The sequence below is a fragment of the Primulina huaijiensis genome, unplaced genomic scaffold (genome assembly GCF_012295235.1).
Source record: "Primulina huaijiensis isolate GDHJ02 unplaced genomic scaffold, ASM1229523v2 scaffold43351, whole genome shotgun sequence".
NCBI classification, from domain to species: Eukaryota; Viridiplantae; Streptophyta; class Magnoliopsida; order Lamiales; family Gesneriaceae; genus Primulina; species Primulina huaijiensis.
The window spans coordinates 1-7,187 of NW_027360489.1; the positions used below are offsets into that span (position 1 = coordinate 1).

The 7,187-nt window shown below is 40.1% G+C and overlaps 1 pseudogene; it reads right to left on the bottom strand.

Annotated features, from left to right (window-relative positions):
• Nucleotides 1–478: 478 nt before the first annotated feature.
• On the bottom strand, nucleotides 479–6,973 carry LOC140970120 (UDP-glycosyltransferase 86A1-like; annotated as a pseudogene).
• Between the last annotated feature and the right edge of the window lie 214 nt (nucleotides 6,974–7,187).

A 7,187-nucleotide genomic window follows, 5' to 3' on the forward strand; every position in this document is an offset into this window, starting at 1 on the left:
CAACACAAATATTTAACACATTTTTAAATAATTTTTCAACAGATAAAACTTTCGGATTAATTTATTTAGACATTTTTATAAATTGTTCATTAATTTATTCTCATCCCACAAGGGTAATTCAACTTTTTGAATATTATTTTATTTTATTTACTATCGACAAAAACAAATTCTCATATACTATTTTATCTTTAGCCGACTGAATTATATTAAAACAATAACGACAACAAAACCACCCGTAAATAATAAATAATTGATTTAAAATTCAATTATTTTACGACTCAAGTATCATTATATAATTATCTCGGAATAAAAGAAGAAATCATCCCAAGATCCCTACTCTGCTGAAAATGGCGGATACAAGCTGCTGCAAGCTCCGTGCCATTATTTTTTAACTCCCATACCATCAGTTATAACTTTTGACAAAACGACAAGTGCTCAGCCCAGTCGGTCCAACGACATTTTTTAACAACTATGTTTACATTCTTGCTTCAGACCAATTCATTGCACAATTTTAGTTTCAGATGCGGCGGCTAAGCTGTTAACTTGGTTGAAACGTGCTAACAATAGTTCTGGACAACCAAAAAGAAAACGAGGATTTGTCATACTTACGAGTTACAATGGAACATAGATAATTGTTGGATTTCAAAATACATTAAAGATTAATAATTTTAGCTCTTAAATCCTCGATAAATTTATCAAGATTCCTCTCCGAAGATCCACCATTATCCAAAGCATCATGCAAGATTTTCTTCACCTTCTCCGCTTGGTCCCTTAATCCCTGTGAAGCTGATCCACTCATGAAACCTCTTATTTTTTCTGCAACTTCTTCCCTGTGAATGGATCCTCCATCAGAAAGATTAATTCCGATCTTCAAATCCTCTGTCACCAATTTCCTATTGGTAGGTTGATCATAGTCCACCGGATTGCAGATCATTGGAACCCCACACCACATGCTCTCGAGTGTTGAATTCCATCCGCAATGCGTGACGAACCCTCCAACCCCTCGATTCGAAAGGACCATAATTTGATCACACCAGGGAACAATCAGTTAAAGGAGAAGAACAACAGCCCATCTACCAGAACAAGCCAACAAAGTGTATGACCCAAATCAATGAAAGAGAAAGCCCAAAGTGCTAAAAGCCCATGAAGAAGCCCATCACTCAATGTAACAGAATATTGTTTGATTAGTTGTAACAAACAGGGGTTAGATGTCAATCTTTTATTTGTTGGATCTAGGATAAATGTATACGTGAAACTGAGAATCAATCAAGCAATGAAATTCATCTCTTAGATTTCTTTTTCGTTTTCTCTATTTTGGTATCAGAGCCTTCAAGAAATGGCTGACGCCTCTCTTGATCCTGGCTCCATATCGTCACCGAATATTGCTTCTCCCAATCCAAATCTTATACTCGTAAATCCAGTAAATCAGATCAACTCTGTTAAACTAACAGATGAAAATTATCTCTTATGGAATCTACAAGTTTTAGCTGGACTAAGAGGACTTGGTCTTGAAAGTTTCATTTCAACTCATCCCCCTGTTCCTTCTCGTGTTATCTTCAGTGATGGAGCTTCGGAAATTGTTAATCCAGCATTCATTGCTTGGTGCCGTCAGGATCAACTCCTGTTTTCTTTCCTGTTGGCATCCATGAGTGAAAGTGTTCAAGCCCAAATGATTGGCTGTGATACTTCTGTTCAGCTATGGTCTCGGGTGTCCACTCTTTTTGCTACACGCTCAAAGGCTCGGGTGATGCATTACAAGCTGCAACTGCAAACGTTCAAAAAAGGGGATTTGAGAATGAAGGATTATATTAGTAAGATGAAAGGTTTCATGGACTTACTTGCTGCTTGTGGTCATCCCATTTCTGATGAGGATCAAATTTTACATATTCTTGGTGGTGTGGGAATTGAGTATGATTCGGTTGTAGTGCATATTACCTCCCAAACTGATTCTATCAATTTTTCTGAAGCTAGTGCACTTCTCATGTCTCATGAAGGGAGACTCGATTCTCACAACCTCAATGTTACATCTCCACCAACAGCAAACACTGCTATATTTCCCCAGCAACGGAAAATAGACAATCAAACCCCTACACGACAGTCCTTTCCTTCATCACAAAGAAGCCGAGGAAGAGGAAGATATGGTAGAGGAGGAGGTCGAAAACCATGGTTCACTAACAATGGCAAACCAACCTGTCAAATTTGTGGGATTCAGGGTCATGTTGCTGAAATTTGTTACCACAGGTTTGACAAAGAGTTTGTCCCAACTCAGCGTTTTTCCGGACCTCCTCGCACTTCTCAAGCTTATTCAGCTGCCTTTACCACCACTAAATCTGAATCCTCACCTGAAGAATGGTGGTTCCCAGACTCTGGAGCATCCCATCATGTTACTCATGATCTTTCCAATCTTTCCACTAAGAGCGAGTACACTGGAGATGGTAAGATACACATGGGAAATGGTGCAGGTTTGTTCATCTCTCACATTGGCAAGTCTAAATTATCCTCCCCTTCTTCCTCTCGAGATTTCATTTTAACTAATCTTCTTAGAGTTCCTATGATAACAAAAAATCTTATTAGTGTGAGCAAATTTGCTCAAGATAATCATGTTTTCTTTGAGTTTCATCCTCATTTCTGTCTTGTGAAGGATCTAGCGACACAAGCAATCATCCTCCATGGAACTTTGCATGAAGGTCTCTATAAGTTTGACCTTGGGAAGCCAGTCTCAAATTCTTCCTCACAAGCACTCTGTTTCAACTCTGCCCTTCCTCCAGCCAATAGTTCAGATCAAGAGTTACTCACTGATCGTCGTCCCTCTTCAGTATTAGCACAATGGCATCTTAGGCTAGGACATCCCACTTTCGCTGTAGTCAAGAAAATTTTACGTACTTGTAATGTTCCTTTTTCCAGAAATGAGATTGTTGATTTTTGCAATGCTTGTGAACTTGGAAAAAGTCATCAATTACCCTTTTCCTCTTCAAACACTACTGTCTCTATGCCCCTTGAATTAATCTGTTGTGACGTATGGGGACCTGCTCATACCACTTCCAGAAATGGTTCTCGGTATTACCTAAGTTTTGTTGATGCTCATAGCCGTTACACTTGGATATACTTTCTTAAACTTAAATCTGAAGTTGCACAAATATTCATGCGTTTCAAGAAACATGTTGAACTTCAGTTTGATAAGAAAATCAAGTGCATTCAATCTGACTCAGGTGGGGAGTTTAAATGTTTGACCCCTTTTCTTCAAAATTGTGGTATCATTCACCGATTTTCTTGCCCTTACACATCTAAACAAAACGGGCTTGTTGAACGCAAACATCGCCATATTGTCGAAACTGGACTTTCACTTCTTGCTCATGCATCAATACCGCTTTCTTACTGGGAAGATGCATTCTCCACTGCTGTTTACCTTATCAACAGGCTTCCCACTTCAGGCCTCCATGGAGTAATTCCACTCCAGAAACTTTACAACAAAGCTCCGAATTATTCTCTTCTTCGTACTTTTGGTTGCCTTTGTTTTCCCTGCCTTCGTCCATATAATGCTCACAAACTTGAGTTTAGATCATCTCCATGCACTTTCCTTGGGTATAGTGATCTTCATAAAGGCTATAAATGCATTAACAGCTCAGGAAGAGTTTATATTTCAAGACATGTAAAGTTTGATGAACTCACATTTCCCTTTGCTTCTTCAAACTCTAACAGCTCCATCTCTACTAACATCACTTCAGATTCTTCTTGTTTATACCTACCGCATATTCAATCACCCCCATCTCTTCCCATCTCTCCTGAGCCTACTGTCTCATCACCTTCTACCACAAACTCTCAAACACATACACTGCCCCCTGATACTTCCTTTGCTCCCCCTTCTCCAGTGGCAACTGCTTCTCCTTCCCATGTGAATCACCATCCCATGATCACTCGTGCTAAAGATGGTATCTACAAACCCAAGGTCCTGGTAACTACCACCTCAGCAGATTCTGAACCCTTAAACTTCAAAGATGCTCAATCACGTCCTGAATGGTGCGCTGCTATGCAATCTGAATATGCTGCCTTGATGCAAAACCATACATGGTCTTTAGTCGAGGTTCCCTTGAGTACACCTCTCATCGGCTGTAAATGGGTGTTCAAGACTAAAACCAATCCCGATGGCTCAGTTGCACGGCATAAGGCTCGACTAGTTGCTAAGGGTTACTCTCAAACTCCGGGGCTAGACTTTTTTGAAACATTTAGTCCAGTGGTTAAGCCGACCACCATCAGAATTGTGTTAACTATTGCCATCTCCCAAGGATGGAATGTGAAGCAAGTTGATGTCAATAACGCATTTCTAAATGGTACGTTATCTGAAACAGTGTTCATGACACAACCTCCAGGGTTCGAGATCGTTCATCCAAACAAGCATCTAGTGTGTAAACTGCACAGGGCTCTTTATGGTCTCAAACAAGCTCCGCGAGCTTGGTTTGATAGGCTTCGTCACTCTCTTCTATCCATGGGATTTGTTGAGTCCAAAGCTGATGCATCCTTGTTCATTAAACTCACTGCTAATTCAGTTCTCTATGTTCTTGTCTATGTCGATGATATCTTAATCACGGGTAATAACAAGACTCAACTTGATGCCATCATCCAACAATTGAACGGTCAATTTTCTCTCAAAGATCTTGGTGAATTATCTTATTTTTTGGGAATTGAAGTGGTCAAGTCCTCCTCCGGTTCGCTTTTTCTAACACAATCTAAATATACCCGAGACTTGCTACTTCGTACAAAGATGAATGATGCAAAGCCTTTTCCTACCCCAATGGCTACTGGTGTTAAATTATCTTCAGCTGATGATGAGCATTTCTCTGATGCTACTCTTTACCGGAGTACGGTTGGGGCGCTTCAATATTTGACGATTACTCGTCCTGACATAGCCTACAGTGTCAACAAAGTTTGTCAGTTCATGCAATCTCCATCTATTTCTCATTGGAAGGCCGTAAAACGCATTCTTCGATATTTGAATGGCACACTTCAGTTTGGCATTTCTCTCACAGCCTCCTCTGATCTTTCTCTGCAAGGCTATTGTGATGCTGATTGGGGCAGTGATCCTGATGATCGCCGTTCCATGTCTGGATTTTGTTGGTTCCTTGGCAAAGCCCCGATCTCATGGAGTTCTAAAAAGCAATCCGTTGTTTCCCGTTCCAGCACAGAAGCTGAATATCGTAGTCTTGCTAATGCAACAGCCGAGTTACTTTGGATTAAATCTCTCTTATCTGAACTACATATACCTTTAAAGCGCACACCAGTCGTGTGGTGTGACAACATCAGCACAATTGCGCTGAGTTCCAATCCGGTACTACATGCTCGAACTAAACATCTGGAGCTAGATATTCACTTTGTCCGAGAAAAGGTGTTGCTCAAAGATCTCTCTGTTCAGTATGTTCCATCCTCTGCTCAGATTGCTGATGTGTTTACTAAGCCATTGTCTGCTCTCACGTTCAATAATCTTAGAATCAAGCTCAGAGTGGAAGATCATCCCCTGCTGAGCTTGCGGGGGAAAGTTAAAGGAGAAGAACAACAGCCCATCTACCAGAACAAGCCAACAAAGTGTATGACCCAAATCAATGAAAGAGAAAGCCCAAAGTGCTAAAAGCCCATGAAGAAGCCCATCACTCAATGTAACAGAATATTGTTTGATTAGTTGTAACAAACAGGGGTTAGGTGTCAATCTTTTATTTGTTGGATCTAGGATAAATGTATACGTGAAACTGAGAATCAATCAAGCAATGAAATTCATCTCTTAGATTTCTTTTTCGTTTTCTCTATTTCAATCAACCCTTTACCCTTGATTTCGTCCTGGAACCCATCCAGGAAAATGTCCGAATCCCCGGATTTCAGAATATCTTCTCGTGCAACCCAAAGAAAGTTAACTTCACTTAGCAGGAGCCCGTAGGCAATTTCTTGAATCACCTGTTTACTCGTCTGAACCACGCTGCCAAACGAGACGTATAGAACCGAGCCTGGAGGTTTCGAGTCGAGCCATTTTGTGCAGTCTGATTCGGACCGTAAACTTTTGGCAACCCTCGTGGTTTCTGGACGATTGGTGAAAGAGTAAACAGGGCCGATTGCATATGTTGGTTGATTCTTGCTTAAAGTATCTAAGGTTTTGGACTCGAGTTCTTGTACTGTGTAATGCAAAACGAAATCTGCTTTGTTCATTTCATGAAATGCTGCAAATACAGCTTTGTGTACCACAGTTTCTATTTCCTCCTCTTTGAAGTATGACATCAAGTCCTTCGTGGATATCGAATCAACTCCAGGAACGTATTTTATTTCTTCTTCATTGTCTCCTGATCATCAAGAAAAAAATTAATCAGTTTCTCATATAATCAAAATGAGATCACCATAAGTTTATAAACTTATCAGAAACGAAGAATTAAGTAATACAAATAAACCTTTAACTGGAAAATGGCCATTCTGAGTTACGAGATCCCAGTGACAGCCAACGGTAAAAACCAAAGCTGGCTGTGTGAAAAACGAAACATTCACCAGATCATACTTCCTCGCAATCCCGGGAGACCACGCAAAGAAACTGTCAGCAATCAAGACAGACACCGGAGGAGAATCAGCAGACCCAATCATGTTCCCTATAAATTCATCGACCCGAGCAGGAAAATCATTCAGCAGGGATCTCCAATACTCATCCAAGTGAAGAAGACGATCGAATTCCACAGGAAACCCGTCGGTAATAGTAGAGTAACGGATATCGAGGCCTGATTTACGAACTGCGGAAAATAAGTCGGTTTCTTTATCCGTGTTGGATTTCGTTAGAGTATGGTGGATGTGTTCGGCATGCACGAATGTGATGGCGAGGCCCTTCGAAGCAAGTTTAATGGCTAAATTGACGAAGGGGTTGATATGGCCTTGATATGGAAGTGGGAAAATTATGGCGTGGAGCTTGCAGCTGCTTGTATCCGCCATTTTCCGCAGAGATTGAACAATCGATTCGTTCATTCATCTATTTATCATAAATAAAATGTACAATCGATGATTGATTATTATTATATATTAGGAAAATTGATCGAGGTTAACTTAACTTATTTTGAGTTTTATTCGTATAATTATTTGATAATGTTTGGTTTTCAACTTTCATTCCACGATTTGGATTTTTTTGTTATGTTATTTTTTCCATAGTAAGCCAATAAATTATCGATTAT